Source organism: Tursiops truncatus, chromosome 21 (genome assembly GCF_011762595.2).
Source record: "Tursiops truncatus isolate mTurTru1 chromosome 21, mTurTru1.mat.Y, whole genome shotgun sequence".
Lineage (NCBI taxonomy): Eukaryota > Metazoa > Chordata > Mammalia > Artiodactyla > Delphinidae > Tursiops > Tursiops truncatus.
Window position 1 is genome coordinate 2,974,264 of NC_047054.1, and position 25,770 is coordinate 3,000,033.

At 33.9% G+C, this 25,770-nt stretch overlaps 1 long non-coding RNA gene across 1 annotated transcript; it reads right to left on the reverse strand.

Annotated features, from left to right (window-relative positions):
- Positions 1 to 10,803: 10,803 nt before the first annotated feature.
- On the reverse strand, positions 10,804 to 25,407 carry LOC141277481 (uncharacterized). Its single transcript, XR_012328935.1, has 3 exons — positions 25,264 to 25,407; positions 14,069 to 14,171; positions 10,804 to 10,941 (listed from the first exon to the last, which is right to left on the reverse strand). It is a non-coding gene; the product is annotated as an uncharacterized lncRNA (long non-coding RNA).
- Positions 25,408 to 25,770: the final 363 nt, after the last annotated feature.

Consider the following 25,770-nt stretch of genomic DNA (forward strand, 5'->3'; position numbering starts at 1 on the left):
ACCTTATATTCCCTTAAGGCTGAACAAGGTGTTACAGTCTTTTACATTCTATCAGAAGCTTGCAGAATTTATATAATAATGAAATCTTACTGAGTTTGAGGCAAAAATTACATAATATGATGCAAAATGCAAGTAAGAGTTCCATGGAAGTAGGTACCCAATCAATAAGAGATTTTGGAAGAAGACATTCAAGAAGAGATAAACCTACACCTCCATATCACAGTTTTCTATTTTATTTAACCCAGAAATATGCAAATATACATGTATTTAACTCTGTTTTGAACAATTCTGAGTAACAAGATTTATCAATGGCAATGACCAAGAGTTCATATTTTTAAATTATATTTAATACTTAATAGTATTTCAAGTTTCACAACTCAGAATAACTTAAAAATTGACACAATTCAGTAAAAAGATTGCCTACACATAGTTCAATAATTATTCACATGAATCTTTATTTTTATTTTTTAAAAATGTTTTTCATTATGTGTGGCTTTTTTGAAATGAAATTTTATTAACAAGTTGTACCCTATGGCAGTGGATCTTGGAAATAAGAGTTCAATGAGATAGAAACAACAAAGCAGATACCTTCCAAAATAAATTATGTGGCTATCAGGAATGAGAGAGGGAGAAACAGGTGCAAATGACAAGTTGATGTTGAATTAATTGATGCTTTTTACGATAAATTTAAACACAGCAAACCATCATGCTGTAAGGAGAACTGCTAATAACTTTTATCCCACAGATTGTGAAGCTGCGATAAAGTTTAAGAAGAAATTTGTACGTATAATAAATTAATTATAATCAGGATATAAGAGCTACATTTCTATAGGTTCCCTGTGTAGAATATATAAAAATGGGAATAACAGGCCTAACTCCATGCATAACTGTATTACACATAACTGAAGCAGTCAAGTGATATTTAGTCAAACATAACTGGAAACTGACCCTGATTGGGGGGAAAAAAAGAAAGGAAAAAGGAAGGGGGCATTTTTGCAGTTGGACGGGCTTAAGCTTGAATTTATTTAGCAGAGTGTGTAATCTTACAGCCTAACAGCTGGCAAACAGTGGCCAGACTCAGCCTGTCTTCTGTTTTTGTCAATAAAATTGGTTGGAACACTGCCACACCCACTAGCTGAGACTGTCTACAGCTGATTTCATGGGACAAGAGCAGAACTGAGTAAGCTTAAGTTATTTATTATCTGGCCCTAACCAGAAAACACTTGCAATCCTTGTTCTCTATTTTAAATTGAGCCTGAATTTTGCCTTCTATTCCTTTAAGTGTTGGGAAGTTTTTAGTGGATAAAAAGCTCATGGTCAAAATATTATGTAACTAAGAGTAAAACTCCATTTTTTGCATGGGAAAAATCTGCCTGATTTGATTCAACTCAAGTTTTCAATTATTTCCTTTGTACTTACTGTATAGATAGCATCATGAATAAAAAGTAATTATAAGAATTTACAATCTGGATAAGACACATGCTACATCATTACGAAAAATAAAAGAAACACAAATATATAATCAGTTTTTAAGTAATCAAATTTTTATTAATGATATGTAAGAAAAAGCATAAACACACCATTTCACTGTATTTATGGAAAGTGCTCATAAGTAACTTTCTCAAGGAAAGATGACAAAATTCTTTTCCAAAAACACTAGGTTGGCCAAACATCTATTTGTGCTTTTACATAATGAAGTAAGTTTGCCTACTTCTGCTTATTTACATGTTCTTCATGGCAATATATACTATAAGATGCTTAATTAATAAAACCCTTTTCTAACACAAAAAAATACCGTGTTGGTTTGTAAGTGTTCCTATTCTAAACATACATTAGAAATGATAAAATCACTCTCTTTGCTCTCAGTGCTGCGTCTGCTTATGTCCCTTTTTATCTTTCTGTTGGTTACTTCTGTTTTGACTTCATCTGTCATGGTACTAGTACTGGAGTTTTTTGGAAATAGAAGGCAAATCATATATTTCCCTCCTACATTGTCTATAAATACAGGCTGCATCTTCTGGAGGCCTCACGAAGGTTCAAGGAAAGTTCAGTCTATAAGAAAGGGAAGCCTTTTCTATATCCCTTCTATATCAGGCTTCATTCCACATCTGTTATCCATGGGCTACTTCCCATGTTTATGCTTGTGGGAATATATGGGGCCAGGCTCATGAATAAATGGTGTAATTTATCATCTAACCTCTACTGTAGGTATCAGAGAGGTATATAATTAAAAACCACTTCCTTACATAGAAACACACACGCACACACACACTCATATTCTCCCCCACTGATTACGTATAATTTCTGAAATTATACATTAGGACAATATTCCAATGTCCCTGATAAAATTCAAACACCTATGGAAAAGAAAATGCCAAATGTATCATCCACTTAGATGATATTGTCAAAGAAATTACGAAATTGCTTCCTGGAAGTCCATTTTAGTAGCTGCGAAATTTGAGATAAGTTGATTGCACTAATGTAAGGTACAAAGTTGAAGAGGATGAAATGGGTAAGAAAAGCTGAGGTGTTTGGCAAAAATTTAAGTCTATAATCACTTGTTGAGCACCTATATTACGCTTGCACAAAATATAAGGAATTTTTTTATTATTAAAAACCCGTCCTTCATTGTCTTAGTCTGTCTGAACTGCTATAACAAGATACCACAGAATAGGTAGCTTCCAAGCAAGACAAATTTTTTTCTCCCAGTTATGGAGAGTGGGAACTCTAAGATCAAGATGTTGGCAGATTTGGTGTCTAGTGAGAGCCTCCTTCTTTGTTCATAGAAAGCCTTCTTTTTGCCGTGTTCTCGCAAGGTGGAACGGAGCTCTCTGGAGCCCCTATTATAAGGGCACTAATCTCATTCAGGAGAGCTTCACCTTCATGACCTAATCATCTTCCAAAGGCCCCACTTTCTGGTACCATCACCTTGGTACATTAACATTTAACACATGAATTTGGGGAGGACACAGATATTCCATCTACAGCTTTCATATTCCACATACTAGACAAACAGGGAACATTTCCTTACTTGCTAAATCAGGCTAGCAAAACTCTGATAAAAATCATGGCAAAGACAGTAGAAGAAAAGGAGGATGATGTTTCTCACAAGAATAAATGCAAAAATCCTAAACAATGAAAACAAAAATATATTAAAGAAAGAAAGAAAAGAAGATGGAAGGAGAGAAATCCACTATGAAACTGATGGTGAGAGCCATGAGTTGAGACAGTTTTCCTGTTATTGCCATTATTGGAATCCTAGCAACTTCCAAGGCTGGGAATACGACAGCAGAGCAGCTACACCCTCTGAAAGCCGTTATAAAGCCTATTCACCTAAGAAAAGAGTCACTTTTCTTTCCTGAAATTTTTTTTCTTAAATTTGTCAGGTGCTTTCTGCAGGCTCTTGCCCTAGAAACATCACTTTCTTTACATCGCATGATGGAAGAGTGGGGGACCCCCATCCCTAATCCAGGAGACTGGATGGGCCTGGTAACTTGGGGAGGTAGCTACACCCATGATAGTAAACAATCTTCTTCATCTTGGTAAAAGGAAAGAGCAAGAGAGAAAAGCAGAGAAAAATGAGGAGAGGTTGAGAAGGAAGACTTATGGAAAAGCAAATAAATAAAAAATAATTCAGTGACTAATCCTTCCCCTACATTTGGGTCCCCAGAAGAAAAGGGAAACCAACTGAAGTAATAAAGTCTACCTATCCTAAAAAGAAATTCTAGGTAACAAAATCTTGAGCTAGTTTCTTAATGTTTGAGTGAGACAGCAGGAAAATATATACCAAATAATTCACTTCACATAGATTTATTATAAAGCTAAAGATGCTTAAGTTTCAGTAATGTTCATGCCAAAGTGAGCCTCTTCCAAAGTCAGTGCGGGGTCCTAATAATGTGTTCACACAGCCATGTGTTTACATGTTTCTGTAAAGAGAGAGATTTTAACGTTTATCTATTAGGAGCATTGTTTCTTTCTATTCTGTCTTCCTTTCCTCCAGAGGAGCATTGCAGTGGAATAAAGACCATTTTAAGGATTTGGCTAAGAGGAAATGGAGCTGAAAACAGATTTAATTCAGGATTATTGGGATTTATTTATGGGATTCAAGATCACTTCTGTGTATAGTTCTGTAGCAACTAGGGATAGGAAGGGGTTTACGAAATACTCCTACCACCACTGTGCCTATTCCCCAGCCTTATGACACAAAGATGCAGGACCAGAGACATATGACCATACAGTCACGTGCTATGGCATCCAGAACAAGAAGTTTGAGGATCAAAGAGAAGCTAGGTTTGAAATATGCAATACAAGAATCTAGTCTGTGGAAAATTCTTCCAATTATCTAGCTTGTAAAATTGAAAAGAGAGTCAAAGGTACAATATTCTCATGTCAAAAATATACTTGATAATGTAACATATATAACTGTAAATCCACCATATGTCTTTGATGAGTATTATGTGAAGGATTTATCAGAATCCCAAGTGTAAAGACCTACACTGATAAAAGTGAGTACATTTATGTGCGAAATTGCATGTTTTGTGTGTCCCAGTTATTAAAATTTTTTAAAATTAATTCATTATTCTAGATGAAAGACTATATTAATTTTCTTTTCTATCCATAGAAAAGTACAAAACTGTCATGTGAAGAGGCAATCAAAGAGTACACAAAATGTAGAGGAGAGAAGTATTATAGTGGTACATAAGGCAGTTGATAAAAATGTTACATTATTTTTCTGTATTTTGTGTTGTTTGTTATTTGTCAGCTTTTAAAAATATTTAAGCTGCTGGCCTTTCTTTTCTCCTTATAAATACATATTCACTTTCATAAATAAAAATATAGGTCATTCTTCAATAAACATTTATTAAATATCTACTCTATGAAAAAAATTGTACTAAGGAAAGGAATTGTAGCAGTGAACAAGACAAAAACAATCCTTGTCCTCTTTAATATAGAAGGCAAGACAAACATTGAATTACTAATGAAGCAATTATTTAATACAGTGCTACAAAGGAGAAATTCAGAGCGTTTTGAGCTCAACATGCTTTGAGCCCTGTTCCCCAAGGACAGGTAGGGGATGATGGTAAGGGAAGAGTTTCTTAAGGAAATGAACAGTGAGCAGACTGCAGTATGAGTAGGGATTATGTCAGGGGTTGGATGGGGTAAGAGAAGGGTAGCTGGGGTAGAAGGGTAGCACATGCTAAGGCTCTGACGCAGGAATGACCATGGTGGGTTAAGAACCTGAAATGTAAAGTAGTAACAAGTTGGTAAAAGACAGAGAATGAGGGAGGAGCGGGCAGGGGGTGGTCAGTGACACATGAGCAGGGTGGGTAAGCCATGTTAATATTTTGTTTTTTATCATCAGAACAAAGATGAATTTTTGAAGAATTTTAAGTACATGAGTGACTTGTACAGTAATAAATATGGTTCTGACTTATCTGTATGTAATGCTTAAAGGAGCATAGGGTGAGGAGAGGATATTGCAGGAGACCAGGTAAAAAGTCAAAAAGTAATAGTAGCTATAAGCAGGATGGTGGCCGAGATGGAAAAGAAGGAAAATCTGTTCTGCGTGGAGGAAAAAAGTGAAAACAAGAAGATAGAGGTCGGAAAATACAGAAGATATCAGGACTTTGAGTCGTCCTATGTGGCCAGAGCATAAATGAATTTCAAAAGATAGGTCACCTCCTTCAAGTCTCTGCTCAGGTGCCTTTCAATATTCTGCATGCCAAAACAAAGATCCCACGTGCCACAACTAATGCTGACGCAGCCAAAAAAACAAACAAACAAACAAAAAAACAAACCCAAATTTATGTCCTTCTAGCTCTCTGTAAAGAGTTCTGTTTTGTTCTGTTCTGTTTTCTAAGCTCTCAAAAATATGCTTAGCACACCTAGAACAAAGTCAATACACATTTGTTGAATGAATAAATGAGGACTCCAAACACATCTGTTTAAAACAATGATTTTGTAGGAACTGTGTTTTAAGGGTTAATTCTGGAGAAAAGAGGACCCTTATGGTGACAATAAGTGGCACCTTTAAAATCTTCTCTCGTGTCATATGTCAGTTGCAGGTTATTGTGAAGACTAGACATAGTTATATTTCTATTTTTCTTACTCAAATTCTGGTTAATATCTCAAAATAAAAACTCATGTACAGATGGTACTTACCACTTAATGGTTCTTGAGTAGAATTCCCATCTTTTCAAATTATCAACATTTCTAAAATGAGAACTATCCTATTTCTTATCAACAATTTATTTATTTGATAAATATTAACTGAATATCTACATTAGACACCATACCATAGTATTTAGCACAGTGCCTAATGTCCTCATTAGGTATCATACACAAATAGGCAAAGTAAAAAGAAACAAATTAAAATAAAAATGTTTTAAAGAAACACGTTAATTTCTTTGGAGGTAACAAGTTACCGAGATAGAGAACAGAAAGATCGCTGTCACATGAAATGATTGGGAGGCTTTTCCAAGGAGAGAACATTCAAGCTGTAAAATGAAAGATGAAAAGAAATTTTCCCTGAGAGGAGCAGAGAAAATACAAAGGGAAGAGGAACACTTTAAACCAGGAAAGGGCTTGGCAGGCTGAAGGAAAAAGAAAGAAAATAATAATGACAACAGTCATCTTTATTGATGCTCAACTGTATTCAAACATTATTCCAAGGCTTTACCTTGACTGTATCTTTAAATGCTGACAATCTCACCATCTCAGCATGTTAGAGTTGAGGAAATAGTCATAGAGAGAGCAAGTGATTTGCACTGGATCACGCAGAACAAGGTCACACACAGGTGAAACAATAATCAGGCAATCAAACTCGAGTCGAGATCAGTTATACAAGGGCTTACAAAAGGCTGTGAAGTTGTGTAGCATCAAGATGACCCAGAGCCTCAATTCAAGTATCAATATTAACTATGCACAGGTCTCATCAGCTTACAAATTTGTTAAATATAAAAGTATTTTCATTTCATAATGTTTCTAAATGATATTAATTGAATCATTAGTTGTACACCTGAAACTAATATTGTAAATCAAATGTACTTCGATAAAAATATTATCAGCAAAATAAATAAAATGAATAAATAAATAATAAAATATTAAGAGTTTCCTATTTTCCTCACTAGAGACATTTCTTTGATACACCAATAACCAATTACTTTTAATAGTGTTCTATATTCTGGAAAGCATTCTCACATTTCTGAGAAAAATGAAAGAAGATTTGAACAAATGAAGAGATATACAGTATTCATGGACTAGACAATTCAATTTTATCAAGATTTCAATTCTTCTCTAGTTGATTCAGATACTCACAGTAATTTTAACTATAATCCCAGGGACTTTCTTTAGAAAGAGAAATTGACAAGATTTCTAAAATATATATGGATATGCCAAGGACACTGAAATTGTAAAATATCTTGAATAAGAAAAATAAGAATGTATGCCCTTTGAGTTCGTGGCTTACTATCTAGAATAATCAAAACAGTACTCTACTTTTTGGCATAAGTATCAGAGAACAGAGCAACAGAGAACAATAAATAAGAAACAGATCTACTCTTATAAGAGCATTGGATTTATACAAAAATAAAAAAGCCATGTGATTTGTATAATAATGATTTTCCAACGGTGAGAGAATAATTGAATATCCATACAGAAAAAAATGACCTCCATTCATACCTTACACGCTCTGAATTGATTAGTTCAAATATATAAATATATTTATATTCCTAAATATGAAAGACAAAACCACAAATCTTAAAGAAAAACAGAAGAGAAACTCTATGACTTGAGGGCAAGAAAAGGTTTCTTGGTCACAGAAAGTTATAACCATAAAAGGAAAAGTGATTAGACTTTAAAAAATTTAAAATTCTGCTCAAGAGAAATCTTTAAGAAATACATAGACAATTATAGCCTAAAAGAAAATATTCATAAAATATATATCTGACAAAAGACTCATATAGAAGATTACACTTGTCTCCTACAAGTAGATAATAAAAGAAAAAAAAACACAGATACTTTAAAATAGAAGATATATTAACACAAGTGCCCATTACACAGATGGAAATTGCTTGGATGATTTATCATATGAACATGTAAATTAAAACCACAATGAGATACCCACACCTACCAGAAGGGCTAAAAATAAAATAGACTGACCAGTCAATGTTGGGGGAATTCGGAGTAATCAGAACTCTCGTAAATATTGGTGAAAATTTAAAATGATACCATCACTTGAGAAATATTTTAGAAATTTCCTATAAACTAAATTTATTCACTTGCTCCATTATCTAGTAATGCCATTTCTAGATATATATTTAAAAGAGACAAAAAATCTGTTCACAAAAATCTGTAGTAGAATAGTCATATTATTTAAATAGTTAAAAACCGCAAACAACCTCAGAATCCATCAATGAAAAGGATTTATATATTAAAATAACATGTAGTGCCAATACCTTCTCATACAGCTTTCCTTTTTCCATGATTTCCTGACTATTTTTGCATATTTTTCCCTATAAACTTCATTATCAACTTTTTATTGGGATTACATTACATTACGCTGCATTATCAACTTTTTTATTGGAATTACATTACACTTATAACTGAATTTGTGAAAGCTGACACCTTTATGATGCTGAGTCCTTCTAAGCAAAAATAAAAATTCTTTCCATGTTTTTCAATTCTGCTTTAGGGCCTATCAAGAGAAATGCACACATTTTTGAGGTTTCAGAAAATGAGGTGTAATTGGCATTAGCACTCACTTTACTGATGAAAAATCTAATTTCTGGTTTTTTTTTACTTAATCTTACTTTTGAAGCGACAGCAGCACCGTAATCATTGGTTCAGGCAAAACTTATCTGGATGCAAGTAGAGTGGATGAAATATGTGTAATGGGATATTTGCATAGTCTCAAAATATCTCCCCATAATATATTATTAATTACAAAGGGAAAGCAGAAACTTTAAAGTGAAGAAACCAACTTAACCAAATAAAGTTAACCTTACCAACAAAGGGAAAATTAGGCATTATGTGACTGGTGCTATAATGCATTGAGAAGGATCCATGCAACATTAATTTTGTGTATTCCTGCCAAAAATGCATAATGCAATCATGAGGAAACACCAGGGAAGCCAAATGAAGGACATTCAACAAAACAACAGGCCTGTTCTCTTTTTAAAAAGTCAAAGATATGAAAGACAACGAAGATTGAGGAGCTGTTCCAGATTCAAGGGCGTTAATTGGCCATTTGCCACATGTGGGTTGACTTCTGGACCAGAAAAAAAATTATTTTTCCATACTTGTTATAATGGCTATTAGTGGAATAATTAGCACAATTTAGATGAGGAATGCAGATTAGATAATACTATTTTTATTAATGTTAATTTTTTGATTTTTATCATTGTACCGGGTTAAGTAACAAAATTGTTCCTATTTTTAGGAAACTCTCATTGAAATATTTAAAGATAAAAGCACATCACAAAAGCAACGTACATTTAAGACTTAGGACATTTAGACTTAGGAGTCTAAGTGAAGGGAGGGATACATAAAAAGTGTTCTTGTGAATCTTCTATAAATCTGAAATTAATTCAAAATTAAAATATTTTAAACATATATTTAAAAACTATATATGTTATATTAATATATAATATATATAATAAATAATCTATATTATATATAGATTGTATTCAGTTACCTTTAGATACTAATCTGGTAACTACTAAAATTAAAGAATTGCTAAATGGAGATTTTAAAAGATATATTCTATGGGCTCTAAAATATTCCTGGCCACAAACTGAAGGCGTCACAGATTGTACATACCTTCATTTATTTATTTATTTTTTAATATCTCACCTATGTCATCAGCCCTCTGGGAACACTAGAATAATTAAATTCTCACCAGTTAAATGTGTAGAATAATTAAAGCTGTCAGAATCTCCAACATGCACAAATCCTGAGGCTATTCACGTAAACAAAGCCAGGCAACATAGATGGTGTCACTTTAAGGTCACTTTTAACATTTTTGAGTTAAAGAAGAATGACATATGAAACAGTATAAGACATCTAATACAGAACTTATGAAACCTTGGCAGGAATTTTATGTTTAGAATAGAACTATAACAAGTAATAGGTTAACAGGTTAATAACTACTGGATTTTTTCCTGAATGTCATTCTCTAATAACTAGGCTTTACCATCCCACTCTTTTTGCATAAAAAAAAACAAATATTTAGTGGTAGAAAAAGGTATGAGCAGTAAGAAACAAACTTAATGTTCATTCTTTCCAAATGGTGAGGCTCTTCGAAATAAAGATGCAGGGTCTGAAACACTGTGAAAAGCTGTTTAAGTAATTATTATGATTTCTATGTAAAGAGCAAAGGCAAAGCTAGTACTGGTACCTTTTTGTATAAAATTTCTATGCTAAGGAAACTCCTAATCTATATGGCATTGCAAGTTCACGCTTTGAGTTCTTTCTCTGCTTCAAATACATAGCAATAATGAATAGAATAAAAATGTACAGTCAAAAAATAAAAATGTATATGAACAAGAAACGGAACAGAAGCAAGCAAACAAAATAAATGAAACTAGATCTGCAGGCTTGTTCTGGGAATCGAAGCAAGGAAAGGTGGCCTGGGGTTTCATCTTCTGAAGGGCTATGAGAACCTAAATCAGCCAATATGACATGTAGAACTGGAGCCAGAGGCACTGCCTGAATTAGAGACTTATTAATCCCTCTGCCCTCGAAAGGAGGCGGAAAAGTTCTCCTCCTGATTCCTACCTGGAACCAGGGCTTCTGTGAATCCGCTTGTCTGGGAATGTAGGAGGAAGTTGACTAGAGGCTTCATCAATACCAGCCAGCTGACTTAGCTCCTGAGCCCACAATATTGCCACACTTAATAGAACAACTGCAAATATGGCCCAGGGTTGGGGACCCAGGGGGGTCCTAAGGAGGAAAGAAAGAAAGAAACAAACAAAAATTACAAAGGCAGAGAGAGAAAATTCACTCCACTTAAGGAAGCAAACCAAAATTCCAAAATCTATGAGGAAACCTTTGAAAATTAGCCAACAAAATGAACAATTAAGAGACAAATTCACTAAAAGAAGAGTTAAGCAATCTAAAAATGACTGTGAAACCTACGTGCTCAAGATTTTCAAAATGTAAGTGAAAATAGCATTTATAAAAAAGGAAAAGAAATTATTTTTAAAAGACAAGAGAAATGAAGCAAGGAAAGTGGATATGAAAAATAATGAGTTAGAATTCAACGGGTATAAAGTTTCAGTTATACAAGATGAATAAGTTTATAGATCTGCTGTGCAACACTGTGCCTGTAATTAACAATACTGTATTTTATACTTAAAGATTTGTTAAAAGGGCAGATCTCCTGTCAAGTGTTCTTACCAAAATTAAAAAAAAAAGAAAAATTAATGAATTGCAAATAATTGAAAAATGTTCATAAAGTGAGTTAAATGACCTAGATAGAGACAATAAACTCTACGATGTACACAAAGAGAAGCAGGGAACTGGAGAATAATTCCAGAAATTCACCCAGAACACAGCAGAGAGAGAAGGAGATTTTTAAATGCATATACGTAAGGGGATCTCTTTGTTCCAATATGGATTCAGTTGATCCCTGAATTACTTATCAATGGTCATCCTTCTTCAGAGCAAACAGGAAAAGATTTTAAACAGGCTAAGTGTCCTTTAATATATTTTTGATAAGGAGTGACTCTCATTAATTAATTTTTATTTTGTAAGAAGAAGAAAGCATTGTTACATGTTGGTAAACAAAAGGTGATTTAGGACCTGTCAATATATTCTTGAAGACAGAATGTTTAAGTGAAAATCCCTTTGTTTGTATGGTAATAGAATGATTATTTTCTTTTGGCTGTGGTTGTGAAGTATCAGGTTTTGCCTTTCTGCATCAGTTCACCTTTGAAATAACTTCTTTACAACTTAACACAAATTCCTGTGTATTAAACTGGGGCTAAGAAATATTTGGGGTCTGACATTTAAGTCTCCATTCTCTCAAATTAAAGCTTTTCAGAATAAAGAAAAATTTATTTGGCAACACAAGATTATATAAACTCAACATCTGGATAATTGAAATTATTTTCCTTTTTATCCAAAAGATTTGATGCCACGTGGGCACAATCACCATGTCTTCTATAAGGATACAAGCATCTCTAACAATGGGTGAAACCATGTTTGATAGAATAATATCATGATTAGGACAATAAAAATGGAGCATAGCTAAGTGGATACTTTAAAGTGTCTATAATACAGGGAGTAGAAACTGACAATATATTTAGGTGTCATTTTGACCTTAAAAAACACGTTGAAGCAATTCAGAAATGAATTAGCTTAAACTTGAACAAAGCAGGGCTTGTCGATGAAAAATGACTGGTGAAATGTATTACAGGTTATGGAGTATTATTAAAATGTCTGATACATAATAGATGTTCAATAAACATTTGCTGAGTTAAATCAGGGCTAACTGTAACAGAATACCTTGTATAATAGACTATAATAGATATAGAGTTTCACGAACACAGGATTCAAATACAGTTGTATCTCATTTACTTTTCTAAGTAAACACTTAAGCACCACTGACCCTGAAAAATAGTTATACTAATATCACCTCCACCAGTTCCTGTGTGTCCAAAAATTGTTTTCTTAGTCTCAAGAGCTCAGTTCTTCCATGTTCTAGGAAGACAGCAAAATGAAGAACCTAATTTCTTCATGGTGCATTTGCTTTGGTGCTGTTACATACATTGAAAACTGTTCTTGTGCATTCCGATGGATTGATATCCATGGCTTCTGTGATTAATTTTCTCCCTAAGATCAGTGTAATAGTCCTACAGACTTGAACCCCAAGTTTATGCTCTAGGAATCTCCAACCTAGACTCTCCTTCCTCCTTATGGTAGGATTGGTTCCCTTTAAGACTCTCCATGCCTTTTCCTTAATGTGCAGCCACCAAACTTTGACTCCTTGGAGCAGCTTCTCTTCTAGAAAAAAAAATGAGTGTTGCCACCAAAGGCATCCATTAAAAGGTCTACTAATTCTCAGTATTAGGTTTCACAAAAAATGTTTTAGTCTTGTTAAATATATAGTCTGTGATTAAGAAAAAAATGTACTTTTCTATTTTATTAACATAAAACCTAATTTGTTTTTAAGAAAATGTCACCAATTTTTACAGTGATAAGATAATTATGCTAACATTTTCCCCTCTTTAATTCATTGTACATTAACTAAATGATGCAATTAGCCACCTGGGCAGGGATTGTAAGGAAACTGGAGCACCCTAATATTTGAAATTGCAAATATGGACAACTGAAATGATAATTAATGAAAAAACAAATATAACCTCCATTTCATTTGATCTTTATCAACAAAATCAACTGGAAGACTAAGGTAACAATATGAATATATCAAGTTAAAAAAAAATCAGTGTAAAACTTTAGCTATCTCTATACCATACGAGTCTTACATAGGTTAACTGAAGAAATTTCCTTTTATTTCCACATACTTTTAATAGAATTGATCTCATCTATGTCAAAATATAGAAACATGGGTTCTATGTATCTGATGAACAGTCATTATACTACAATTCTATATTTCCAGGGTAGTATGAGTGTATATTAGGGTATACAGAACACTTAGGGATCCAATGGCAGGAGATACTTCTTAAGTAGAAGTTATTTTTATTTTTCAATAAGGATGTTTTTACTTTAACTTGTCTCTTCATATTCAGAAATGAAAGCACAATTTATTTTTCTTGTGTGCATGTCCAATTTATGTATTATGTAGTTTTTCCTGACCCAGGTGAACCATGAGTATGAAAAATGAAGAAAGGGTTTACAAATAAGGCAATATAGTAAAAAAGGTATTTATGTGATATTTAATAGTATCATATTTCCTCCCACTTAAAACTATATATCCTCAATGGTTTATATATTCTCTAAGAACTGAGTTAAAAATGCTCCTATAATTGAGGTGATATTCATTTTAAGGTTTTATTTGTAAAGAAACATTTTCTTTTCCTTCTTGTTATATAATCGTGGCACTCACATTTGAAGAATGTGAAGAGTCAGCTAGAAGACACAACTCTGTCATTACTTCATTACAGTCATCCAACCTTTCTTCTGTTCTTTTTTTTTTCTTCTTATAATTGCTTTTTGAAAAAAAATGGGAATATATGAAACGGTCTTAATGTTAATTTACACTTGACAAACATTGTAATTGGTACAATTTAAAATTATTTCATACTCATATTTAAAGTACAGGAATTATACATTAACTTACTATTGACAGGTAGCTCTTAATTCCGTAAATATTAGAAAACCCAGAAATAATCAAAAATAAATCCTAAAGCTATTAAATATGCTAAATCAATGTGATGACAGCCCACAAGTTTGGTTTTTAATTTTTTTGGTCTGAATTACAAAAACAATTTTCTTTTACTCATTTTTCATTGAAATAAAATTAAATTATCTAACTAGTTTATTTAAATTGTGTGGTCACTGAGACAGATAGCCATTTCTTCATTTAGTTATCTACTAAGTTGATATGTAACCAAACAGATTTAATCAGTTTAGTTAAATAGCTAGACAAATCAGTCAAAACTTCAGTTATTTATCAAGTGTCAAGTAAATTTACAAATGAGTTATTTTATTTTGTAAAAAGTATTTTCTGTAAAGCTGTTTAATAGTCATATAAACAACCAGAGGAAAAACAAAATCCACTCAATAATAGTAAGAATGGAGTAAGATCCCACTAAAATAGAGGAATTAAAAAGAAAAAAAGATGTGACTATTGCCTTATAAGATTTTCAAGACACTGTACAGTCTTTTGTCTCTAAGGAAACTTTGGACAAAAACAACATAATTGTGAAAAAATCACAAAAGTGATTTCTTTTTTTTCTTCAAGAAACTCCTAAACTTTTAACACTGTCCTATTAGATCATTTAAGAAAAAATCATGTGTGAAGTTAAGTGTGTATTTATATACATGGATAGTGTTGTTAAGATCTCCCAGGTATTTATTCACAAGTGCTCAGAAGAGATTGCTAACACAGTACTGCATAGTACAGCCACATATATATATATATATATATATATATATATATATATATATATATATTTAAGGCCTTGGACTTCCAACTGGAGAGAGAGAAAATAGCTTTAAACTAACATTCATCCACATCACAATAGTACATTCTAGGTAATCAAAAAGAGAGAATTCCACAATTGTGGTTGTTTTTAAACTATGTTTTTAAGAAATATAAAATGTTATTCTTTTTCTAATAAGTTTTAAAACATGTTATTTAAGTTGGCTTACAATACTTTCACAAGCATTTTAGAGCCAAAAATATTTATCTTACGATTTACAAATTACACTACAGTAATTTGTAAGGTAAGTTTATCTGACTTTCAAATGTATAGAAATATCTTAAATACATTTATTTACATATTTTGACTTGAAAACTGTAAGAAAAATAAAGTATGAGTTTTAAGGCATATACTTATTTTTAGTTGTAGATGTTCAGAATGAAAGATAATTTTCCCTACAAATCTCTGGCAAACTCTAACATAATAATCATCAATACAAATAATTATTCTATCGGATTTTCAACCAGATCAGGTAAAATATGGTTCTTCCATATGTATTTTTGAGGAACTTGTTTTAAATCATTAAATGTATATACAGTTGAGTTTGTGTCTACTGGATGCCAGCTTAAGTACTCCGTTTAATCAATCATTTAATGCAGTTTTTTAAAAGCCAAAGGTTTACCCACAAATGACCAATGTGCAAAATCTGCTCAATTTTGAAAATTGGAGATTTTTGTCTCTAAGAATATAACGAAAATCATACTTTCAAGATTGAAATAGTAACAATGAAGTACAAATTATATATATTAAATCCTTAACAGTTTACTCATTACTGTTACAGAGGTGCTTTGTCATGGTGAAAAAATAAAGACGTTAAATGGCCCTTTAATTGAATAGGAAAGGAAATATGCATTTCTCATGAGTATGCCATGCCTTCAGCTGACTAAGACATTGAGTTTGGCTAACGGGGGCACTGGAGGTCAGAGAGTGCGGCAAGGAGATGCAGGGCTCTGATTTCCTCCGTTCCTCTATTTCCTCTCTTCCAGCTTTGTTTGGCAGGCCTGTGCTCCTCTACCAAAGCCAGAACAGCTGTCTGGAGGCCATTCCCAGGGCTGCAGTAAGTGCTGAGCTCTCCTAACAGCTTCTTCCTTTTTGCCCCTCAGGACTGATGACGAACGCTTTCTCTCTATTTATATAGTTGCTGGGTTCTTCACTCTCCCTGGTTAGTTCTTCAGTCCTGCCCCAACTTTGTACACACTCCCTTAATTGAACTTTCTTTGATTATGCTTTGTGTGTGCATCTGTTTCTTGCCTCTGGACAGTGACTCATAAACTGTAGAATGCCCAAATTAGATAAACTTAAAATGGCAAAATAAAATGACTAATATTGTGCTCTGTCCATAAAATGGTGTATTTTTAGAGTATACATGTAAGCTCAATTCATTTGATTGAGCTTGCTTTTCTTTTCCCAAAATACAGTTTTACAATCCATTCTGCACTAAATGTTTTTAAATGGTTCATTCAACTCCAAATTCAGAAGTATAAAGTTTTCTAAAGGCAAGCTAAAGTACATAACATTTTATTTACATACAATGGGATTAAATGTAAGGCAACTAGGTTTCATACACCCACTTTACCATTTACTCTCTATGTGACTTTGGCAAACCTTCATAAACTTTCTTCATCAAAGGATATTACTCTGTAAAATGGTGATAATAATATGTAACCTCATGGAGTATAGTGTGGATTAAGTAAGAAAGTTAATACAAATTACTTTATGTGTACCCAGTATCAGTGTGTTATTTATTTTACTTTATTTCCATTAGTCATGAAATCCAAGGTTATTTTATAAGCAAAAAATGTATACAACAATCAGATAACTATACATTATATTATAGCTATAAATGAATAATTAAAGACAAATACTTTTGTAATATGGAGATTTTATGTCAAATTTGAAGGCAAATCTGGCTCCAGTATTAAAATTTTCTTTTAGAAAAAGATACTTCTCAAATCATGAAACAAACTGCTATTCATTTATTAGTGGGTCATAGAATTTAAATGGACAAGTCATTTTTTTAGTAAATGTTTGTGTCTCCTAATTAGTTCTGTGTTGAAGTAAATTTTCTCCACCTCCCTTTCTTTCTTTCTCTCATATCTATTTGTTTTTACATGTGTATGTATGTATGTGTATATATATAATTTTATTTACTTAATCTCTATAAATACATTTTTAAGTAATTGAGAAAAGTATCAAGACTTCTAAATGATATCTCTATATCCAAACTTCTCTATTCCCTATATTGAAGCATGCTAAGAGGTAGCCCTCCAATGATTCTTTCAGACAGGATTTGTTTTACTAGTAACAACAGTTTTACTTCTTATATTCCCTAATTCTTACACTAAATCCAATTCAAAAATGATCTGCTTACTTTCTGGAGGCATTTGGATTTTGACACATCCTTTAAATTATCATTGAATAATATCTGTACATAATATTTATAGTACTCTTAAACCAGCCATTGGGTCCATCTGAGGAAATCCAGAAATTAGATTATATTTTATCTCACTTCTAAACTAACCTAAAACTCAGAATCGTACTCAACCTCATTTATGACACTAGAAATAAAACCATTGGTTTTTTGAGGAGTTTCAACTCAGAGAGAAAACAAATTGTTTCTATTTTTCTTAATCCCACTTTTTCACTATGTTTTGTTAAATCCCCCCACCCCTTTTCCCTTAACAATATAACTCATAGATCTGACAATTTTAGGGTCCTTTTCCAGGAAATTCCAACTTTTCAGTAAATTCCAATTGAAACTTCTGATTTCAAATGCAAATCAAGCTCTACACTTCCCTTGTCCAAAGGTAGAGCTATGACTTCTGTACTGGGAGAGCAGGCATGATTGTTGTTTCTACTCTGATATATATGTCTTGGGTCTCTGGATGTTCTACCTATAAATTTGTAAGGACTGGATGGGAATAGATCAGGCAGAGGGAGTGGCTAATACAAAGACCCAGAGGTAAGAGCCTACCTGATGGACACTGTAAACAGTTCAGGGGCAGTAGAGGCACTTGAGGACATTTTGAATGCACTGGCATTTAATCTGAGACAGGAACCCATTGGAATTTTTGAGCAGAGAAATGAGGGCATCTGTTTTAAGTTATCAAAAGACACCGTAGCTTGTTTTTTTGAGAATAATCTACATGCTCAGGGGTGGAGGAGCTGCAGAGCTGGGTCCAATGGTGATGATACAGATGATCTGCTCCCAAGAGGCTGGAGGCTGATAGAAGGACTAACCTGAGAGAGGAGTCCTGGGAGAAAATCAGACCATTCATGTGGGTGGGAGTGCCAAGATCTTAGAGGTGTGAATTGTTGCAGATGTGACACAAATACTCACATGAATGCCCAATCAGGGAAAGTATTACCAAAAAAAAAAAAAAAAGAAAGGGTAAGAAAGAAAAAAAAAGATATATTAACTATCCTAGACTGCAGTCTAATTGAAGACTTCAAAGCCTACATATTTGTGAGAACTAATGAGCTGGTGACTTATAATGGCTCACATATTAAAGTACACCTCATATTGAAATTAGCTAGATTATTTCATCATTAGACATGGTTACCAGCTAACGTTTCGGAAAATCAGATTATCAGTTAATAGGAATTACCTTTCTAGAATTACTTTCCTCTTTGCATTAATACTAACCCCGTCTCTTAAACTTTTTTCCTATGATCTGTATCCTTGGGATATGCCAAGTGTTTTCCTGCTTTACCCAATTTAAGGCTGCTCTTCTCAGATCTGCGAATCTGGGTCATCTGGTCTCCCAGCAAGTACAATAAATAGTATAAAATTTGCCCCTTTAAGAAAACAATCCAACTTTCTTTCAATTAACTTGATCTCAGATTCACTTATTTTCTTAGCCTTACATCCACACAGTGCTTTCTGGTTTTTGAGTACAGGTTATTAATGAATTCAACATGTAGTATAGGGAAAAAGAAAGTACTGAATATGTTAGGGTGAATTAGGTTGAAACACAAATACAGTATGTAAAGGCACAACACCACAGACATTTATTTCTTGCTTACATAACTTGCTTACATAAAAGTTCAGGGGGGCAGCTCTTCTCTACGTGATCTTTCAGTGACCTAGACTTCACTTATATGAATCTTTGAGCACCTCATTACTGGATGCTTTCAAGAGGCAAAGTGGGAAGATAGCTTGGGCAGCCACTCTTCAATCTTAAACCCTTTGCCTGGGAGAAGCATGCATTACTTTTGCTCATAACCCCTTGAAAAGATTAGTCCCATAGCCACACCTAACTACATAGTGGTATAAGATGTGGAGGTCTTAGATGGGCATCTACTTCCTGGCTACTATTCTGCTTAATAGAAAAGGTGAAAATAAAATTTGGTGGACCAGCTAATAATAGCCCATCCTCTGGCCCTGAAAAATCTGTGTCCACTTTTATTCTCACACTTAGAACACTTTCCCTCCCTTCCTTAGAGTTACAACCAAAAGTCTATCCAGTTACTTCATACATATCAAAGCCCAGGATTTCTCAGTGATGCACAATCTTCTGAACCTCATACTGTTGCCACTTAATAACTAAAAATGAAAGTTATTTCCCACATTAGGCCTCCTGGCATGTTCACTAAGATAAACTCACAGAAGCAGGGGGCATAACTGGTATGCAGGTCTCCTAGTACCTACCGCATCCTGATTCAGTGCACAGGGACCCAGCAGGGACAGACATCAGGTCTGGGAGAGGGAGGAGGGACTTCTTAAGTTATGAGATTGGGGAAGCAGTAGACCTGCAGCCAGGGATTCAACAGCAAATACTTGTCTCTAGCCCAGTTTTGCCAGCTTATCATTCGTGGGAGGATGAGCATCATTGCACTTCCTGGAGTGACGGGAGCCTTTCTGTTACAGATGTTTGATCTACTTCCTCAGCATTCCTGTAACTGGGGAGCACAGCCCCTCTCATGGGGTGATTCTGGAGGCTGGAGTCCAAGCCTTGTGGTTGCAGTACATAGCACTTGGCTGACAGGTGAGCTAATTCACCACATTCGGGCCCTACCAGAATTGATGGTTTTAAGTGCTCTGCTGTAGCCAGTTTTCATGCTTTGCACGAGACCACTCTGCAACTGGTTATTCCTTACTTCCCGAGATCAGGGATTCATTATACTAAGCATCCCATGATTACCTGTAGGAAGCATGAGGAAACTTACAGAACAGGCATACAGAGGACAGTTAAGAGCTATTATATTTTAAGCCTTTGTTTTGGTTTTGAGCTTCTGACAGATGTCACTTAAACATTATATTTAATATGAGTAACATGATTCTGTAGGATATTTACACTCAAACCTATGGAAATCTTTTATAGGTAGAAACGCCACAATATTAAATCTTAAAGTAGCTTAAAGTAGCTTAATGCAAACGTAACTTTTCTAAAATAGTTGTTTTAGGATAAGACCAAAGAATTTTTTTGTTGTTGATATAAAATACAATGCCTATTCTTTTATACAATATAGGGCATTAAGTCAGTATGTACTTAAACTAACTTTATACTTTTTACACAATATTGAGTTATTCCTGACTTCGTGGAAAAATTTAAAAATTTATCTAAAGGTCTAATTATTGAATCCTCTGTTAAGGTTTCATCTTTTGTTTTTAGAATCACCTAATCATATACATATATGGTTTTGTGTCTTAATATTAGATAATATCTGATGTAGTTTGAGGGAACATACTTGATGGAGAAGGGAGACTGAGGAAGAATTATAATTTTGTTATGGTATTTAGGGTATGAACTACCTGTGAATTTCTTACCTGGGTCAGATCAGAGATAAGAATTTACCAGATGTAGAAGAAACTCATATTTTATAGATAATGGACTAGTGCCAGAGAAAGGAGAGTAAGGAGAAACGGCTACATATAATAAGAATACATGTACATGTGCAAGTTAGATAGTCTTACCAATAAAAACAGTCAAGTTACAAATTAATGTTTCCTGTTATATCTATAAAGGTATATGCTTAATGTAAATATGTCTTTAAATTTTTTTATGTATAATAAAATGGAGGGTTTTTTCAATTGACTGAGAAAAGGATGATTTTCCGTATTTTTACTAAGAAGATTAGACACTTTTTCTTCTTTATTTGGATGAATTCTACTTTATATTTTTAAAATACACAATTATTAGTAAAAATCTACTCTATCATCTACCTTAGGAAGTTTCAAAAATACAATTTAAAAAAGTTCAAAGGTAATGGAAGGCTTGGTCTCTTTGGCAACTTACTCTATTGGTTTGATCAAATTGTTAATTTGGTAGCAGAGATCTGAAAGCCTGAGCTATTTTAACATGGTTTGGAAAATATTGATTGGACTAAGTTTGGAGCAGACCAATAGATTTTTATTCTATTAGTTACTCTATCAGATAATATCTAGTATAATTCAATTGTATGGATCAGATTGTATTATATAATTACTAAGATTCCATTCAACTTTAAATTTGTGTTTAAGGTTATTTGTTTTTCTTTCCATTTGCTATATAGTAGTGATGGATTTTCTCAAATTTTACTGATTTTATTGATTAGATATATTTTCCCTTATCATATGAGATTCAACAATAAAAGCAAAATGATCAGGGGATTTGAGAAATAAACCCCTGGGCACCTGAGGGATGTGACACAAAATTGGAGTGCAATGTACTCTTGGCCTTTAATTTTTATGAGATTGCCTCTGTTCGAGGGTTAAGTCTCTAAGATCTGGCACTGAGGAAGATTGGTGAGTTATTAAATATAATAGATCTTACAAAGGAAGAAACACTTCAGCTTCAGCTGTAGAAATATTTTAGATATAAGTTAGTTCCTAGGAATTTAATGAACATGCATTCTCTGATTTTTCTGATTTGATACTAATAAACTAGTTAAATTTAGTTTTAACATTTTATTAAGGCGCATCATAAGCTACATCATAAGTGCATTTGTTAGAGATTTCTTGCCAGTTTTGTTTGTTTGAATATTTAAAGGGCATCAACTGTGAAATTTCAGTTCCACCACTAATTAAGTTCTTACAGAAGACCTTGAAAGATGCCATGCAGGGGACACCTTAGAGTTTATTTTCCTAGGTATCCTTAAGGTAGATTTGGACTCTGTTCAATTGTTGCTTTTAATTAATTCTGAATCCTTTACTGACCTTCACTAGAAATATCTTAAGTCTTCCCTAAATGTTTGCTGTGCTATCATTTAGATGTTTGAGTGTTTTAAGACATGCAAATAGAAATATCAAGTACAGAATTGATCACAATTGACCTGAGTCATGTTGCAGAGCTGCCAGTAAGACTGAGTATCCAAATTCTCCAATAATGCCCAGATTCAAGCCTGGAGGAAGTCTACTCTAGAACTGGTTAATCTAGGTTGTTTTTTTTTTTTTTTTCTAAAGGAATGTAATGAAAAGACAGAGAGGCCGAGAGGTTAGCTAAAACAGGCAAAAGGTTAGCTAAAATAGGCTCCTGTAATCCAAACTTGATACGGAGGAGGAATACTAACACGACTTTAATAAATGGGAAGATGTTTAGAAGTCAAAAGATTAAAGCTCGTATTTACATAAGTACATACTCATTCTGGGCACTGCAAAGGTAGAGGGGTTTGCTTTTGAACAGAGAAAAATTATAACAGACATAGGAGGGGAGTTTGGGTCCAGATGTAGCTAAGTTTGTATGCTTCCTGGAAGAAAGGGACATGTGTCACTCTGATTAGAGTGTCATGGGTAGAGCCTCCCAAGTTTTCAGCCACACATTCATTCATTTCAACACGTAAGGGGTGGCTCTTACATGTCAGGCACTAGTCTAGGTGCTGGACACTCAGTAGTGAATAAAACAGACAAGAATCCCTGCATTTGAGTGGCCTACATTTCAGTGTAAGAGACAGAGAGATGTTCTTGGAAAATAAGTATAATGATAATAAGCTAGATGGTGATAAGGGGCTACAAGGGAAAATAAGGCATGAAGGGGCTAGAGACAGTGGGATGGTGTGCGCATGTGTGCATACGCATGCAAGAAATCTGAAAGAGTGTAGTGAGGGCTTCAAAAGAGGAAACCATATGTGTAAGGAGGCGAGGGAGTCACACTGGTTTTCTGAAGGAGAAAGACCAAATATTGAAGTAAAAGCAACTGCATTTCCTAGGGACAGAAAGGAGGTCAGTGAAATTGGAGCAGAGGAAGCCAGGGGCAGAATTAATGAGATGAGGCCAGAGTGGTATTGGGGTGGGGCTATCCCACCCCAATGGGAGTGGGATGGGGAGATCCCATAACCTTGTAGACTTTTAGGTTGACTTTTGATGAGCTCTGAGAGAGCTCAGAAGTCATTGTAGGGTTTTGAGCTGAAGGGTTTTGTTTTAATGGTGTCCACCATGCCTGCCAGGTTGAGAATAGATGTCAGGCTGGCAGAAGCAGAAGGAGGGGACTGAGTTATGGGGTTACTGCAAGAATCTGCATAGAAACAACAGTGATTCTCCCCAGAGTGGTAGCAGCAGAGATGGGGAGTAGTGGTCAGAGATTAGATACACTTGAAGGAAGAACTCAGTTGTGGAGTAAAAGAGAAACTGATAGGAGGATATCTGAGGGAGAGGCAGCTCTGCCGATGAAGATCAAAACTTCATTTCTTGTTTCTTATTGGCATATTAAGTTTAGGCCATTTCATACATATTTTAAAGAGTATCTGAGAAAAAGGAATTCTGGCTGTTTGATTCACTTTGTTTGGTTCCCCTCTTCTAAGAAGCAGAGTGATAATATGCAGTGTTTTCAATAAATGCTTAACAGAAATATAATTTACTTTTGTTGGTTCTAGGCAGGATGATTGGTTGATGACAAATAAAAAAGATTGGTCTTGTCATTTTCAAAGCTGTATTTAACAGTATGACAATAATTCATAGCATAAATAGCGACCATGGCGGCAGAGCTTGGATAATGAACAGCAAGCAAAACATGAATGAGGCGAGATCACGCTGATGTTGATTTACTCCTTTAAAGCTCCTAATTCTGCAAGTTGCCTTGATTTAAATATTATTCTCTAAGATTTATTTTTCATTTAAAAAGTGATCAAGGATATTTGCCCAGAGTATCAGGTCCTATGAAGCAGCTGAGTTAGAAGTTATTTGGAAAAAGTTATCTGAATTACTATAAAGTCAGATGCATTCAAATATTTAAAATACCCCAAAAATGCCGATGTTGCTTTTGTTTGTATGACTAAATTGTATCTGTTCTGTATTTTTCATATAATAAAACCTTTTCCTAAATGGAGATGGCTTACATAAATTGAACTTTTAAAGAACAAATTTTATTCTATTTCTGTTAAGTTCTATGACCTAAGCTTATTCTTCTATCAAGCAAATCAAGTATAGGATCTGAAAAAATGAAATTTAGGATTATCTTAGAATTGCCAGTTTCTTCATTATATAACCTCTTCCACAAACTCTCAGGATTCTTTCAGGATAAAAAAATATATTTTCACATCATCATCACTACAGTTACCTCTGAAATTTATCTAATTGAAAAAATGATGATTCTAGGCCCAAGTCCAGGACAAGGGCAATTTCACAGCCCATATTTTTAAAAGTGCCCCGTTTCTCTCAGGCCATCTTGTAAAAGACAACAATTATAATTTTATATGTATAGAAGGAATTAGTAACTCACACGAAATAGGAAACTTTGCAAAGGGACTGTAAATATGATCTATGCTATGTCAGTATGATCATAAAGAACCTAGTGGTCACTAGGTAGTAAGCAACTTAGGATTCTTTTATAGCTCCTGCCGGAAACCTTGGAGTTGCATTGTTATTAGATGGTCTAGTTGCCAAAATCCTTTAGGAAAAAAAAAAAAAGAAAGGGAAAAGAAAAATTATTAACCTATCTATCTATCTATATACATATATATGTATATATATGTTAAAAATGCATTAATAAAAGACATTTATAATTGTTCACTATATGCTAGACTCTGGGTCACAAATTTTTTATGCATATAATCCTCCTCCTTTATTGCATATAATTCTCAGAACTACTTGCACTTAATGCTCATGAAACCCCTTTTTGTTAGTATGCTCATTTCCCTTTATAGAAGAAGAAATTGAAGCTCTGGAGGTTAAATTACTTACCCAAGATTACAAGATTAGGAAACAGTGGAACCAGGATTTTCACCTCACGGTTGTAAATGTAGACTCTTGAGAAAGATTCTTTGTGTTAACGTTCTCTTTCCGCTTTTTGTGTTGGAAGGCAAGGAACTTAAAATCTCTGAGACCAGATTTCCTTATCTGTAACGGTAAATAAGTATATTGTATTTACCTCATAGGGTTGCTCTGAGGATCAAATAGGATAATGTATGTAAAACACTGAGCATATGCCTGACAATTAGAAAATGCCCACCAGAATTGTATCATTCTCATAAGTTTTTATTCCTTACCTTTCACTGGCCCTGCAGGATCTCTACGCCTCACTAACAATATTAATCAAGGTCATTAATAATGAACTCTGTTTCTCTTTAATGTATTAGTCCAAATGACATTCAATAGCCACCTTCCATATGTTTCTTGTCACTCTAAATCCCAAAGATTTTCTTCAACTCCAGAGGGCCGGTGATTACTGCTCTCTTAGTAGTTTAGAGA